Source organism: Erinaceus europaeus, chromosome 11 (genome assembly GCF_950295315.1).
Source record: "Erinaceus europaeus chromosome 11, mEriEur2.1, whole genome shotgun sequence".
Taxonomy (NCBI): Eukaryota; Metazoa; Chordata; class Mammalia; order Eulipotyphla; family Erinaceidae; genus Erinaceus; species Erinaceus europaeus.
The window spans coordinates 108,037,739-108,055,109 of NC_080172.1; the positions used below are offsets into that span (position 1 = coordinate 108,037,739).

The 17,371-nt window shown below is 42.7% G+C and overlaps 1 pseudogene; it reads left to right on the top strand.

Annotated features, from left to right (window-relative positions):
• Positions 1-10,459: 10,459 nt before the first annotated feature.
• LOC132541464 (mitochondrial import inner membrane translocase subunit Tim10-like) lies at positions 10,460-11,461 on the top strand (annotated as a pseudogene).
• Positions 11,462-17,371: the final 5,910 nt, after the last annotated feature.

Consider the following 17,371-nt stretch of genomic DNA (forward strand, 5'->3'; position numbering starts at 1 on the left):
AGAAATGCTTCCTAGCTCTGTCAACCGAGTCTATCTGGGAGTAGAAACACTCAGATAGCAATGATTTCTGATTATCTTCCTCCATTAATGAAAACAATTTCTTCAAGATCAACAAAAATGAGAAAAATGGTCTCCAGGAGCAGTGGATTTGTAGTGCAGGCACTGAGCCTCAGCAATACCTAGAGGCAAAAAAGAAAAGAAAAGAAAAGGAAAGAAACAAAAAGAAAGACAATTTCTTTCATTAATGATTGTCATAACTATAGTTATCTTAGTTTGGATGACAGAATGCCAAGGATTTTATGGTGGGTGTGGTTTGAAGCTATACCCCTGTAGTGTTATAATCTTGTAAACTATTATTAAATTACTAGTAAAAATTAATCAGGGGCTGGGCAGTGGCACAGCCAGTTGACTGCAAACATTGTCCTAAGCAAGAACCTAGATTCAAGGCCCCAGTCCCCACCTACAGGGAGGAAGCTTCATGAGCAGTGAAACAGTGCCGCAGGTGTCTCTCTCTCCCCTCTATTTCCACTTCCTTCTCAATTTCTCTCTGTCTTATCAAATAAAAGGAATGAAAGGAGGGAAATAATATAAAGAATGTCAAAAAAATTCATAGGAGATGTGGCAGAGACTGGGATAGGTGTGGGATTGTGAGGTAGGTGATTTGCAAGGTCCCCTGAACTGACAAACTGACATTGAAACTTCATGTTTCTGAATGGACACTACCTGCCAACCGTCTTTGCCAGGCTTTAAACTCCTAGTCTACAGTCTTACTAGCCTGGTCTATTTGCTAACCTGCCTCTGGGGCAAGTCCCTGAAGAATTTTCAGCAGCAGTGCTGAAAAATAAGTGAAAACCTCATGTAAACACTTAACAATGGAATGGTTTTTAACTTAACTGAGCCAGCAGATGGCAGCAAGCAATTCAGGGAAAGACAGAAAGCGACCCCACCCACCCACCCCCAAACTGGGATGTCCCAGCACTGCTGCATCAAGTGTGACCAGAAGAGGGCTAAAAGGCCTGGCTGGCACATTGAGCTCTTGGCAGTCTGACAAAATCTCACTCTCTGGGAAAAAAATGGGGCAAGGCAGAGGAGGAAGACGGACTAGTAGAAAAGTCTTTATTATGTTTTTAAAGAAAGAAGCTTTTATTTCACCCTAATAATGAAAAAGAGAAGAAATAAAATAAAAATGAGTGGAGAGAGAAAAGCCATAATTTTAGGAGACCCTGAGCCAGATGCCTTGGGGGTCCTAAACTTTAAAAAGCAAAAGGGAGTTGAGTGGTAGTGCAGTGGTTTAAGCTGCACATGGCACAGAGCGCAAGGACCAGAGGAAGGATCCCTGTTCGAGCCCCCCCCCCCCCCCGCCACCTGCAGGGGAGTTGCTTCACAAGCAGTGAAGCAGGTCTGCAGGTGTCTATCTTTCTCTCCCCCTCTCTGTCTTCCCCTCCTCTCTCCATTTCTTTCTGTCCTATCCAACAACAACAACATCAATAATAACTACAACAATAAAATTAGGGCAACAAAAGGAATAATTTTAAAAAAAAAGGCTGGAAAAAAAAAAAAGCAATGAAACTGTTAGATCCACAAATCCTGGGGCATAAAATGGCATCAATTATTTAGATCATAAAAACAGGGCTTCAGATTACTTTGAAATAAGGATGGACAACTGAGAATTATATGAATAAGTACATATTAAACAGTGACCAACACCTGGTAACAGTTCAAAAAGAACAGCGTTATTATGTGGCCCGGGAGGTGGCACAGTGGATAAAACACTGGATTCTCAACCATGAGGTCCTGAGTTCAATCCCCGGCAGCACATGTACCAGAGAGATGTCTAGTTCTTTCTCTTCTCCACTTCTCCTATCTTGCTCGTGAATAAATAAATAAATTATTAAAAAAACAGCATTATTATTATTTGAGAGAGAGAGAGGGAAAGCGATAGAGCTCACAGCACAGAAGGAGGCACCTTCAATGCAGTGAGGGGCCAGACTTTCACCTGGGTCACACTCATAGCAAATTGGGGCACTAATTTGCTATTTTGCGGGCCCTCGCTACTTTGTGTGCTGTTTTTCCTTGCTGCTTTGCGGGCCCTTGCTGCAATTATTATTCTCTACTGGTGTGACAGGATCCCCACTTTCTTAGCATAACTGACTCCATCTTGACCGGAACCTGAGCCTGTGCAACCACTTTATTTGCCAACAAGAAGTAGATCTTAGTATTCTGAAATTATTGATTAATTGTTGATTGTTGATTGCCTCCATAATGGGTTGTCCTGACTGCAGTAACAGACCACCCTAACCACTGCATGTTTGGCTTCTGTAACCTAGCTAGCTTCCTGCACCTACCCCTAGAAATGATTGCTGAGGACTGCACTCTGAGCAGTGTTTTTAGCTATGTGTAGTCACTGGCCGGCTTAATAAAGACTCTCAAATTTGACTGAACTGGTTTCAGGTGGTCTCTGATGTTTACCCCACAACATTGGTGTATGTCAAAAGTGTTACATATTGTTCAATTTCCATGTTGTTTTGTTTTGTCTTGTTTTTTTTTAAATTTTTTTTTTATTGACCTAATTATGATCAACATGTTCGTTGGATTAGAGGAGTACAATTTCACACAGTTCCCACCACCAAAGTTCCTCATCCTATCCCCTCCATTGGAAGTTTTCCTGTTCTTTTTCCCTCTGCGGGTATGGACCCAGGGTAGTTATGGGTACAGAAGGTGGAAGGTCTGGCTTCTGTAATTGCTTCTCCACTGAACATGGGCATTGACAGGTCAATCCATACTCCCAGCCTGTTTCTATCTTTCTCTAGTGAGAAAGGGCTCAGGAGATCTCGGTGGGGTTCCAGGACACCTTGGTGAAGTCCCCTGCCCAAGGGAATTCACAGTGGCGTCATGGTAGCATCTGTAACTTGGTGGCTGAAAGGCATTAAGATATAAAGCATTATGCTGTCTCCCTACCCTAATTGATTTTTTCCCATTGTTTAGTTTTTATTTTACTTTTTTATTTTTAATATTGATTTATTTATTTTCCCTTTTGTTGCCCTTGTTTTTTTCTTATTGTTGTTGTAGTTATTGTTGTTGTTCTAGATGTCATTGTTGTTAGATAGGACAGAGAGAAATGGAGAGAGATGGGGAAAACTGAGAGGAGGAGAGAAAGAGAGAAACCTGCAGACCTGCCTCACCGCCTGTGAAGTGACTCCCCTGTGGGTGAGGAGCCGGGGGCTTGAACCTGTCTGCATTTCCTCTGATGCAACTTTTGGACAGAAGGTGATGCTTATGCATAGTTTCTGATCTAAAAAGCAGTGAGACTGCAATCTGTGGGAAGAGCCCTGTTTCAAATAGACAACCATTAGGTATGAATTTCCAATTAAAATTTGCTGATTTCTTTAATGATCATAACAATAATTTTCATCAACTTGGCTCAGTATAAAAATTAAACAAGGGAGTCAGGCGGTAGTGCAGCGGGGTAAGTGCACGTGGTGAGAAGTGCAAGGACCGCTTTAAGGATCCGAGTCAATCCCCAGAACCACCAGAAACCAGAGCTGAGCAATGCTCTGGTGTCTCTGTCGCTATCTCTCTCTCTTTCCCCCTGTATATCTCTTTAATTAAAATAAATAAAATATTGGTGTATTGCACCAAAGTAAAAGACTCTGGGGTTGGGGGAGAGGGTTCAGGTCCTAGAACATGATGGCAGAGGAGGACCTAGTGGGGGTTGTATTGTTATGTGGAAAACTGGGAAATGTTATGCATGTACCAACTATTGTATTTACTGTCGACTATAAAACATACATCCCTCAATAGATAAATTTTAAAAACGAGGCACAATCACCTCAGAAAAAATGAATAAAATATTTTAAAAATAAAAACACATCTTCTTCTATGCAGTACTTTTCCCAAAAATAATTACAGTGATCCCAGTAAAGTTTTTTGACCTGTCTATAAGGACAGGAAATAGAGGAACCATTATATGATACCATAAAGCAAACTCCAGATGAATCCTCAATAGGCAACATTTACAAGGAAGGGGGAAGGTGGTGGCAAGCCTCACTCATTAAGAGCATGTGTTATTATGCACCAGGACCCAGGTTCAAATCCCTGGTCCCCACTTGCAAGAGGGAAGCTTCACACTATATGAAGCAGGGCTACAGGTATATCTCTTTCTCCTTCCTTCTCTATCTCTCCCTCTCCTCTCAATTTCTCTCTGTCATATTAAATAAAAAGAAAGAAAAAATGGAAAATTAGCCACCAGGAGCAGTGGATTTGTCATGCAGGCACTGAGCCCCAGCAATAACCCTGGCGCCAATAAAAATTAAAAGGAAGCAACACAACGATTGCCACCTCAACATGCTCCACTTCAGACTGTGTCCAGAGACTTCACGTGTGGAATGACAACCCTTCAGCTTCATTACTCGGGTGAGACCTTTCCTTTCATAGTACACTCTAATTCCATCTCAGGTGGTTCACTTTCTAACAAAGTCCCAAAACCTAGATATACACCAGTTTCTGTGAGAGAGAGCATATGTTCACACGTATCCATAAACTACTGCAAAATATATACCTGAAAGCAGAAGTACACTAGAGTTTGCAGTGAGTATCCCCCTAACACTTTCTCTCCACTATTCCAAGCTTTGGGTCCATGATTGCTCAACAATTTGTTTGGCTTTGTATGTTAACTCTCTTTTCAGTCACCAGGTTCCAGATGTCATCAGGATGCCGGCCAGGCTGCCCTGGACTGAAGACCCCACCAATGTGTCCTGGAGGTCAGCTTCCCCAGAGACCCACCCTACTAGGGAAAGAGAGAGGCAGACTGGGAGTATGGACCGACCAGTCAACGCCCATGTTCAGCGGGGAAGCAATTACAGAAGCCAGACCTTCTACCTTCTGCAACCCACAATGACCCTGGGTCCATGCTCCCAGAGGGATAGAGAATGGGAAAGCTGTCAGGGGAGGGGGTGGGATATGGAGATTGGGTGGTGGGAATTGTGTGGAGTTGTACCCCTCCTACCCTATGGTTTTGTTAATTTATCCTTTCTTAAATAAAAATAAATAAATTAAAAGGAAGATAGGGGCCAGGTGGTGGCACAGCTAGTTAACCACTACAGTGTGCAAGGACCCCAGGCTTCAAGCCCCAGTCCCCACCTGCAGCAGGAAAGTTTCCTGAGTGGGAAAAAGCTGCAACTGTCTCTGTCTTTCTCCATCTCTCCCTTCCCCTGCCCACTCATTTTTTTCTGTCTCTATCCAATAATAAATTTAACTTAAAAAAAAAAGTAGAGGGAGTCAGGCGGTAGCGAAGCGGGTTAAGCACAGGTGGCGCAAAGTGCAAGGATCTGTGTAAGGATCCTGGTTCCAGCCCCGGGCTCCCCACCTGCAGGGGAGTAGCTTCACAGGCGGTGAAGCAGGTCTGCAGGTGTCTGTCTTTCTCTCCTCCTCTTTGTCTTCCCCTCCTCTCTCCATTTCTCTCTGCCCTATCCAGCAACGACAAGAATAACTACAACAATAAAACAAGGACAACAAAATAAATTAATTAATTTTAAAAAAGTAGAGTAGGAAAGAAGAAAAGTGAAAAGAAAAGAGAAACATGTCCTGTAACACTCTCGTGGCAAACTAATGATGACGTTCTTCCCTAGTCTGGAATACTTAATCTCCTACTTCACAAATCATCATTCAAATCTCCCTGACCTCAACAACTCAAATATGATCTAGTAACTGCCTCTCATTTCTCTGAGCATCAATATTTCTCATAGTTGTCCTGTTTTCCTGTTACATTCTAGTTAGGTATTTGTCTCAACCCAAATAAGCCTAAATTTTGGACTGAATTGATTAAGTTAAAGAAAAAGATTCTGGGAGTTAAAGATAGCTCATCTAATAGAATATAAACCTTCACTTGAATGAGACCCCAGTTCAACCCTCATCATTGGACCACCAGGAAATCTCCATGGGGTGGAGTGGTGTTGTATTTTTTTCCCCTTCTCTCTATCATTTCCTCTATATGAAATAAAAAGAGTTAAAAGGTCAGTCTGGACAGGGGGTATGAATCAACCTGCCAATCCCCATGTCCAGCAGGGAAGCAATTATAGAAGCCCCACCTTCTACACCCAAAAAAAAAAAAAAAAAAATTTTGGGCCATACTCCCAGAGGGGTAAATGATAGGAATGATGAACAGAAGGCTCTGAAACCCTGCTTCCACCAGGAATTTGTCACCAGGATTCTTGTTTTTATGCCATCAATGAAAGGTAAGTGAATCTGAAAAATACCAGAGGAATCTAGGTACTGTTTCTCTTATCTAAGAGAAAAAAGGAAATGGTGTTGAGTTATAAGCCTAGTATCTTAAAATTTCCTTTTTTTAAGTTGTGTTTTTTAAATGTTTTTATTTATTTATTATTTCACAGAGACAGAGAAATTGAAAGGGGAGAGGGAGAGAGAAACAGAGAGACACCTTTAGCTCTGTTTCACCACTTATAAAGCTTTCCCTCTGTAGGTGGGGATCAGGGGCTTGAACCTGGGTCCCCAGAGATAACCCTGGAGGCAAAAAAAAAATACTGGAGTATAAAGAAGATGTTTATTAAATGCTCAGAAAATCATCTGGTAATGAAACCCCATCAATCAATTATTGTTGCTATTAATTATATCTGACAAGCCACTGAGGGTTTGATTTATACGCTTATATTCTTGGAGAAATGTCTAAGACTATACTATGACCAGCCAGGAACTGGACAGAGACTTTTTTTTTTTTGCCTCCAGGGTTATCCCTGGGGCTCAGTGCCTGCTCCTGGAGGCCATTTTTTTCATTTGTTGCCTTTGTTGCTAGAGATGACAGAGGGAAATCGAGAGAGGAGGGGAACACAGAGAGGTGGGGAGAAATATAGACACCCGCAGACCTGCTTCACTGCCTGTGAAGCAAACCCCCCTCCATCTGCTGGATACCACCTTGCCCCTGGAAGGAGACATAAATATTTGCTGCTCTTACCTCCCTAGTTTTGTTTTGTTTTGTTTTTTGACACCTGCAGACCTGCTTAACTGCCCATGAAGTGATTCCTCTGCAGGTGGGGAACCGGGATCCTTACACCAGTCCTTGTGCTTTGCGCCACATGTGCCTAACTGCTGCGCTACCGCCCAACTCCCACCTCCCTAGCTTTCTTTCTCAAGCAGAAACTTTCTTTTATGCTCAGCCCCTGTGGCACAGAAGTGACTGAACTAACCCCAGCACCATATCTAGCTGAAGAATTGATCCTCCTAGCCACAAAGAATTAATGCAAAGATGAGTATCTTATCAAATTATTAGTTTACTGTAAATTCTCAGATTTGTTCAAGTTACTAGAAAAGAAGTATCCTTTTTTATTTTATTTATTTACTATTGGATAGACAGAAATTGAGAGGGGTGAGGAAGATAGAGAAGGAGAGAGACAGAGAGACACGTACAGCTCAGCTTCGCCACTTGTGAAGCTTCCCCCCTGCATGCGGGGACCAGGGACTTGAACCTGCATCCATGAACAGTGTAATGTGTGTGCTTAACCAGGTGTACCACCGCTTGACCCCAAAGAAGTATCTTTAAAAAAAAATTATTGATTTTATTATTGAGTGAAGACAGAGAGACATTGAGAGTGGAGAGGAGGTAGAGAGGGAGAAAGACAGGGAGACACTGGCAGCCCTGCTTCACCACTCGTGAAGCTCCCCCCTGCAGGTGGGGACCAAAGGCTTGATCCTGGGTCCTTGTGCACTATAATGTGAGCTCTTAACCAGGTGTATTCTTTCTTTTTGTTCTAAAAGACCATTTTTTTTTCTTTATTTATTGGATAGAGACAGCCAGAAATCAAGAGGGAAGGAAGTGATAGAGAGGGAGAGAGACAGAGGGACACCTGCAGCCCTGCTTCACCACTTGCAAAGGTTCCCCCTGTAGGTAAGGACTGGGGGCTTGAACCCGGCTGCTAAAAGACCATGTTTTATTTTGCTATATATTCACTCAAAGTGTAAGAAAATTATACATTATATTTATATAGTATACAAAATATATAAAATTATATATGTGTTTTATATATATTGTATACAATACACATATATACAATCTCTCATTTCCCCATGTTAGGACGTTAGGTGTCTAGTTGTCTGTAAGACACTTTTCATGAACCTAGGTCCAAGACAAAATCTTTTATATATATATATATATATATATATATATATATATATTTTTTTTTTTTTTTTTATTTATTTATAAAATAGGTCAAGACCATATGATAAGATGGGTACAATTCTGTACAGTTCCCAACACCAGAACTCTGTATCCCCTCCCCTCCTGTGATAACTTTCCTATTCTTTATCCCTCTGGGAGTATGGATCCAGGGTTATTATGGGATGCAGAAAGTGGAAAGTCTGGCTTCTGTAATTGCTTTCCTGCTGAACATGGGTGTTGGCAGGTTGACTCTCAGTCTCTCTTTCTCTTTCCTTAGTGGGGCAGAGCTCTGGACACATTGGGGGGGGGGGGGTCGTCTGCCCAGGGAAATCCTATCAGCATCATGGTAGTATCTGGAACCCGGTGGCTGAAAAAGAGTTAAGATATAAAGCAGAACAAACTGTTGACTGATTATGAACCTAAAGGCTGGAATATTGCAGATGCAGATTTGGGGGTTCTCTATTTTGGAAAAAGCTAGTAGGTCTATTTTAGGTATATTCCAAGGAGCCCATGACTTTACTAGTTTTTGCCAGAGCCTGACATCTAATATGCAGATGGACCCAAGTTATTGTCTGGGGAGATGGTTTCATGGCTGGAAAAAGGAGTAGAAAGCTGGATCAGGGAAGAGAGTAGCTCCCAAATATGGGAAAAGTGTACAAATATTGTTGACTATAAACCCCATTGATTTGATCTGGGGCTCATATTCAGCACAGGAGTCTATGTAACCTCTGCTTCTCTGTAGGTCTGAGCTCACATTCTGTGGTCACGATTAGGATTGTTCCAGGTTGCACCAATTTCAGGACCCATCTTCCTCAGATGTTAGGTAGAGTATGTTATAAATTAAGCAATGGGCTATGGTCTGCCAACTCCTGCCTTAGACCGTGTCCTAAGATAGTCAGCCTTTTGAGTTTAGTTTGCCACTAATTTATTCTTTTTGGCTGAAGCCAGCATAAGTCAGACTTATGCCATTACAATGGAAAGAATCCTGATACAAGCTTGCATTTGATAGTATGGCTTTAATTAAGCTAATTATGTCAGATTGCCTAATGCTAGAGAAACTGATCACTTCTGCCATCAAATGGAAATTTTAAGGGGAAAAAAAAAGTCTCTGTCTCTTCCCCTCTCCTCTCAATTTTCCTCTGTGTCTATCCAATTGTAAATAAATAATTTTTTAAAAAGAATGAGGGGGGGTCAGGCAGTGGCATACCTGGTTAAGAGCTCATATTACAGTGCTCAGGGACCCAGGTTCAAATCCCTGGTTCCCCCCTGCAGGGGGAATGTTTCACAAGTGGTAAAGCAGAGCTGCAGGTGTCTCTTTGTCTCTCTTCCTCTCTGTCTCCTTCTTCCCTCTTAATTTCTCTCTGTCTCAATCTAAAAAATAAATGAAAGTAAATTTTAAAAAGAATGAAGCATTAATTTAAAAAAAGAATAGAAACACATGAACTTGAACAAGAATAAGGAGTCTATCCTGAGACCTTGAGAGAACTATGGCAGTAGTATGTTGAGAGTAGGGGGACAGAGGCCCAGAACTCTGGTGGTGAGAGTTGTAGGGAACTACATTCCTATTATCTTAGAATCTTGCAAATCACTATTAAGTCACTAATAAACTTTTTTTTTCACCAAAGCACTGCTTAGTTCTGGTTTATGGAGGTGCTGGGGATTGAACCTGTGACCCTAAAGCTTCTGGCATGACAGTTTCTTTGCATAGCCATTATGTTATCTGCCCGTCCCCCACCCCGTCCACTAATAAACTTTCTTTTAAAAAGGTGAAAAAAAGGCTTCAGCCCGAACCTACCTGGGCACCGGGGTTGGGTTTTCGCGAGTCTACCAGAAGCTGGGGCCACCCGGAGCAGCTGTGTTCCGCCTCCCCCGGCTGTAGTCAGTGGCCTCTGGCCTGCAGGTGACTCCGATGGCGTCACGGGTCGGAGGTGCAGCCCTGGGGCCGCCTGATAGAGCTTCGTGTTTGGTTGAAAACCCACGAGCCGGGAGGGTCGGGCCCACGGTTTGGCGTGTTCAGGGCTGGTCCCTCCATCCTCTCCCGGGAGAGGTGAGCTGGGGGTGGGGGAGAAGCAGGCAGAGCTGCAGGGTTCAAATTCAGCCCCGCAGGGGACGCGCCATGTGCCCTTGAGCCAGAAGAAGCCTCAGTTTGCACCACCATTAGGTGGGCGTGCTGGGGCTCCCCGAGGTCGGTGCCCCGAGTCCTCTACCCCCCCACCCGCACCCCCAGGTGGGCGCTGAGGGTGCCGTCTGCTGCTCCCAGAACCAGGTGGCCAGGAACACGCCCCCCACGGCTGGGGCCCGCGATGGATCTGCTCAGGGCCCAGCAGCTGGCGGCGGAGCTGGAGGTGGAGATGATGGCAGATATGTACAGCAGGATGACCAGTGTGCCTCCCCACTACAAGGAAGCCGAGCTGTCCAAGGGCGAGTCCGTGTGCTTGGACCGGTGCTTGTCTTAGTACTTGGACATCCACGAGCGGATGGGCAAAAAGGCTGATGCAGAACGAGGAGCTGATGAAGACGATGCAGCAGCTCTGGGCCTGCGTGGGTAGCGCACAGCCCAGGGTGCACTTGACCCCTTCCCACCTGTCTAATCAAAGGGCCCCCGCGGGTGTTATCTGTAAAGACTACCCTGGATCTGGCTTTCTGGAGTGTCCAGGAGCCTGGAGTGTGGTGGAGCTCTGTCCTGGGCGAAGAAGGAATGTTTGTCACACTGGAATGGGACTGTGTATGTGTGTGTACATATATATATATATATTAAAACAAGCGTGACAACAGCCAAAAAAAAAAGATTAAAAACAACAACAACAACACCATATCTAAGTGCTTTCTGTGACTGCTAGTTGTTGGGAGTAGTTGTGTTGTACAAAAAAATGAATTTTAGGATTTGAGAGATAGCATCTGAGTTCAATTCCTAGCATCCCATGTACTGTAGTGATACTTGAGTTCTCTCCCCTATCACTTTTCTCTTTTGTTAATAAGTAAACAAGTAAATAAATAAAAGAGGAAGAAGGCTGTAACTCTAGAGTTACAGTCTTGTAAACCAACTTTGAGTAGTGTAGAGATTATTTTTGGCAGAATTGTGTCTATTTGGTGCCTTTTTCAAATTAAAAATGCTTTGGTATGTGTATTTTTTTTTCTTTATCTGAGAGAAAACCCCCTGTATTTTGGGATATTCTAGAGTGATTAAGACTAGCTGGGTAAGGTTTACTACATTTTGGTTTAACTTTTAAGTAGGGGAGTGGGTATATGATCACCAAATTGGCTTCATCAGACAAGAAGGCCTTTGATGGATAGCTCAAGTGAGGTTTAACTAAAGAAAAATTAGAAGAGGCAGGTGGTGGTATTAAGGAACTCTGTTGTAAATCAAAAAGACTGGAGCCAGGATGGGTGAAGGAAGAAAGAAGCTTTTTAAATATGTGCAGGCCAAGAGTTCAGATCTCTCTGAAAACTCCAGCCTTGAACTAAGGGACAGTACAAGCTTATATAGGGGGTGCAGGCTTGAGAGCAAAAAAGGGTCATTATAAAAGCAGAGGCTGCAAGGTTAAGCGGATGGAACTTGTACCCACTGCTCAGGGTCTGGTTGTCTTACTTACTTTTATGGTTACTTGTTATCTTTCCTGCCTAGCTGTGTCTAGTTTAGCCTTAGCATAAGCTAAACCAGTGATGGGGAGGGGAAAGCTAGTTGGGGTTACAGAAGCTGATGTGACAAGCAGTTAAAGACAAAATATGGCAGTAACCTTGTTTACTGCAGATAGTTAGGTCTGGCCTTCTGCTCTATTTATCTACTGTTCAGTTTACAGAAGTTCAGTCTGACTTTCTCTGTCTCAAATCTTTGTTTTCACTTACTCCGACCTTCCAATTTTACACAACCACCTGCTCTATCTCAAAATTTCTGCACTTACTCAGTCTTTCTACACATTCTTAACCCTTTAGCCTCAGTTATTCTGTTCTGTGTTAAGGCCTTCTTACAAATACACCACAATCATATTATAAGCACATATTCTGTGTCGGGCATTAAACCAGCTCCCCTGCTCCATGCTCCATTGCTGACACTATGGCCTATTTACATAATCATTGTTTTGCCTGATCTATCTTCTTTCTACCTCAAGACCCGCCCTGCCTGCAGGGTATATTAATCCCACCAGTTAAAACCATCGTAACATGCCCCGGCCAGCGGGGCGGTAAACAGGGGCTAGGAACCCACGAAACCTGGAATGAAAGGGACAGAAGACACAAGAAATGACAGCAAGACAGGACTCGGATCAAGCTGCAAAATTTTATTGTGTTCACAGGCATTTTAAAGCTTTGGGGAAGGGGGAGCATAGGGGGAAGGGGGAGGCAGAAATCACAGTGGAGGGTCCCTTGCAACTATTTCTGTTAAACTATAACTATATGGTATGTCACTATAACTATATTTTATGTCACTTAGTTTCTGGCAAACATCCTTCCTACGGGAATTAGAAACTTATCTCAAGGGCTTCTGTTGTTTCAAGGCTTAGCTTCTGTCAAGCAGAGAAATGGCTTCTGGCAGTAACAGTTGCTAAGGCCACTTCCACCTTTCCAGCATGCCTTTTGCCTCTCTCCACCCCCTTTCCTAGCCATCTCCATTCCCGACTTGCCACTCCTGGTTTTATCCCATAAAACCCACTTCTGTTCCTGGTTTCACCCTTTTTTCTCTCCCTTGTCCTGACCTGGACAAGGGCTGGCGTGCAGAGTAGGAGGCGGCCATTGCAGTTTGCCGCCGGGTGGTTTAACCTGCTGTGCTCACACCGGACTGTGGGGCACTCCCATGTGAATAAAGAATTGTATTACCACGCTGCCACAAGTTCCTCTCTCCTGCCCACAACGCTAGCCCAGCAATTCTGAGGCTAAAATTTTGGAAATTCTCTTATCAGTGGTGCACCTGGTTAAGCACAAACACTACAGTATTCAAGGACCCTGGTTCAAGCCCCTGGCCCCCACCTACAGGAGGAAAGCTTCACGAGTGGTGAAGTAGTGCTGTAGGCATATCTCTATCTCCCCCTGTCCTCTCAATTTGTCTCTGTCTCTATCTAATAAATAAATTAAAACTTTTTAAAAAATAAAATGAATAAATAAAAATTAGAAAGAAGAAATGGAGCTCAGTGTTTGAGTATATTCTTATGTATAAAGACCTGTATTCAATCCCCAAGGGGAAGAAAAGACAGAGAGGTATTTAGAATTAGTTTGAAAGCAAAGGACTAGTATTAGATAATACAAGCCTAGACTGCTATTAATAATGTTATCGGTAAAATGACCGCTTACAAGACTTGTCACATGTGTAGTTTCTTATCTTGAAATTCTAATCTGCAGTGCCTCAGAATATGATGAAAACACAGCGGAAGCATCTAGTGATCAGGAGGAAAATTAACAGGAGGCCAAAGATTAAACAGAGTGGGCAGTGGGATTGCTTTTCTAATTACAGAGAGTGCAAGAATAAATCAAATCTATAGTCTAACCCAGAAGTCACAGGAAGGGGAAACAGCAAGTCAGATGCCAATGGAAAAAAAATGACCAGGACTAAGAATCCAGTTTTCAGTGCCTTACCCCTTGTCTGGGCAACTAGATGATAAATAGCAGGACTTTAGCAATCATATCATCTCAAAAACCTAGATGCCACTTTTTTTTTTTTTTTTTTTTTTTTACTATTTTCTTTCATTTATTTTCACCAGAGCCCTACTTACACTACTTAGCTTTGAATTATGTTGGTGCAGAGGATTGAGCCTGAGGCTTCAGAGCCTCAGGCATGAGACTCTTTGCATAACCATTATGCTATCTTCCCTGCCCAGCCACTTCCTTTGCTCTGTGTTGATAATGATGTTATTGAAAATAACTGAGAACAAAATAAAATAAGAACTTCAGCGTTCACAAATGTACTCGCTTAAGAACTGATATCATATTTTTGCCTACTTTGCAGAGAACTATATAATGTCAGGTAGGATAAGATATCTGACTATACTGAGGACAAATTACAGCTATCGTCTCTCCCTGCTCTAGCCCACCAATAACTCTGTCAAAAAAGATTACATTAATTTGACAAGCAGTATTTCTTATAGAGCTGTGCTAGTTTATTACTCAGTAACTTTCCCACTTCTGTTTGCAAATCAATTACAGAACATATTTTCCTACTATTGTTTTGCCTTCAGAAACTTCTGAACCAATCTACTGACTGTTTACATTCAAAAGATGACTTTTTCCTTTTTTACATCTGCTAAGTCTTTCCTTGTAAACAAGTTAAATGACTCATTTAATCAGCTTTGATGGTATAAACTATACATAGTCAAACATAAACACAATCCCATATGTTACAACTAATGAGGAAAACACAACCACCTTGACAAAGGCATGTTGACCAGGTGGCTGTAAGAAGTCTGAAAATTCTGTTAAAACTGAAATATTCTCATGGCTTGACAATCTCTGAACATAGGTTGGATATAGTCTATCCATAATAGTTCCATAATAGACTTATGTTGGTCCTTTCCTTGTAAATTTCTTTAAGTCAGGGGTGGGGTGGATCTGGGTTCGAGCCCCTGGCTCCCCACTTGCAGGGGAGACGCTTCACAAGTGGTGAAGCAGGCCTGCAGGTGTCTTTCTCTCTCCTCTCTCAGTTTGTGACCTATCCAATAAAAATGGGGGAAAATGTCTGCCAGGAGCAGTGAATTCATAGTGCTGGCACTAAGCCCCAGCGATAACCCTGGAGGCAAATTATCCTCATCCTTTGTAAGTCAAAGCTATTCACCTCACAGGATAGTACAATAAAAACTGTAACGACTCTATAAAGAAATAGAACCCCCCATAGGACCTTGCCCTCAACTTGGATCAACAATGGTAGAGAACGTTCCATTCTCTGAAGGGAGGCTGGACAACATACTCTATGCTACACCTGAGGAAGATGGGTCAATATTGGGGCAGCATGGAATGTTCCTACTCATGACCACAGAATGTGAGCTCAGATCTAGAGGGATGCAGAGGTCACACAGGCTCCTAAGCTAATTATGGGCCCCAGATCACATCAAATTGATGGGGTTTACAGTAAAATTTATACCCCTTCCCCATATTAGGGAGTTGCTCTCTTCCCTGATTCAGCTTTCTGGTCCTTTTCCAGCCATGACATCATCTCCCCAGACAATAATTAGGATCCACCTGCATATCAGATTTCAGGCTCAGGCAAAAAACAAACAAACAAAACAAAACAAAAAACACTAGTATAGCTACAGGCCCTTTGAAATATAACTACAATATGCCCACTAGCTATATACAAAATGGAGGACCCCCTCAACACTTCATCTGCACTATTCCAGCCTTTAGGTCCATGATTGGTCAACAATTTGTTTGGCTTTGTATGTTAACTCTCTTTTCAGCCACCAGGTTCCAGATGCTACCAGGATGCGACCAGAATTCCCTGGAGAGACAACCCCACCAATGTGACTTGGAGCTCCGCTTCCCCAGAGCCCCACCCCACTAGAGAAAGAGAGAGGCAGGCTGAGAGTATGGATTGATGCTGCCCATGTTCAGCATGGAAGCAATTACAGAAGCCAGACCTTCAATCTTCTGCATCCCACAATGATCTTGGGTCCATACTCCCAGAGGGATAAAGAATAGGAAAGCTATCAGTGGAGGGGATGGTATACAGAGGTCTGATGGTGGGAATTGTGTGAGCTGTAAAGCTGTACCCCTCTTACCCTATGGTTTTGTCAATGTTTCCTTTTTATAAATAAAATGTTAAAAAAAAAAAGAAATAGAACCAATTGAATCTTTTTTTCTCTTTTCCTTGCCCTTCACCTATCTATTCATCCATCCATCCAATCTTTTTTAAAATTTAGTTCTTATTTTATTTTTTTAACTAGACCACTGCTCAGCTCTGGTTTATAGGGGTGCCTGGTAAAGAATTGGTTTACTCTGAGTATCTGAGAAGTCTGCTATCTGTAGGGTAGCAAAGCACACTGAAAATTCAGGTTGGTGTATAGAGAATATGCAGGTGGAGAACTTTAGCCAGTTGCCGGGGCCCTGAGATTAGAGGCGTCTCAGGGTGCAGAGAAAGCCACCACAGCCAATCACCATACAGTTGATCAGAAGAAGTCAGGTGAGAATGCATATGACATCCCTAGCTAGAACAGTGTCAAGTGTGTGTCCCTTCCATTCCCAACTTCAAGGAGTCTTTATTTGTAAAACTTATGCATTACACGACACTGTTCAGACAAAACAACAAGATGGTTATACAAAGATCAAACATATTTCTAAGGGAGAAAACATCAGGGTGAGGGTGCTTGAAATTGTCTTTATCTGAATGTCATTATTATGCCTGGTACATTCATTCTTTTGATGCCGTAAGATACTGAGTTTATCCCAGTGACACCATTCCAGATTCTTAGAGCAGCAGCCAGACATTCAGATTCAGGTGGTTGTGGAGGCAATCTAACCCCTCTACTGCCTGTGGACAGGAGTCTCTGAAATATCTAGATTTTACCTTAGAACAGGATATTGTGGTAACAAAACAAGAGCCTGAAATACAGGTCTCGCGGTTTATTTTAGTCAAAAGAATGTAACTTGTAGACATAGAACATATTTTGTAAACATTGATTCAAAGGTAACAATTATTAGGCTTTTCAGTAACAAGTGTCAGGAAGTCTGGTATCAGAAAACTTCTGTAGCACTGGTGTTTTCCCAAGTCTGAAATCCATTAAGGAAAACATCTTCAGGCTGGAAATTCAGGTAAGGTTTTATTTTATTTTAACCTGGAGGCAGAATTCCTTCTATTTTGGGAAATATAAGGTGTGTGTGTGTGTGTGTGTGTGTGTATTGGGGTATCACTTTGGCCAACTTTATCAGTGAGAGACAAAGGGAGAGAACAAGCCTGCAGCACCAAAGCTTGCCTGAGTGTGGTGGAGTCTGGGTTGAGACTAAGCCCATTTAAAAGCAGGAAGGTGAACCAGTCTTTTCTCTCTCTCTCTCTCTCTCTCTCTCTTTCTTTCTTTCTTTCTTTCTTCTCTTTTTGAATGTGTCATTTCGTTTTTTAAGAATTTATTTATGAGAAAGATAAGAGAGAAAGAACCAGCCATCACTCTGGTCCATGTGCTGCTGGGGATCGAACTTGGGACCTCATGGTTGAGAATCAATGCTTTATCCACCGCACCACCTCCCGAACCACTCTTCCTCCCTCCCTCCCTCCCTCCCTTCCTTCCTTCC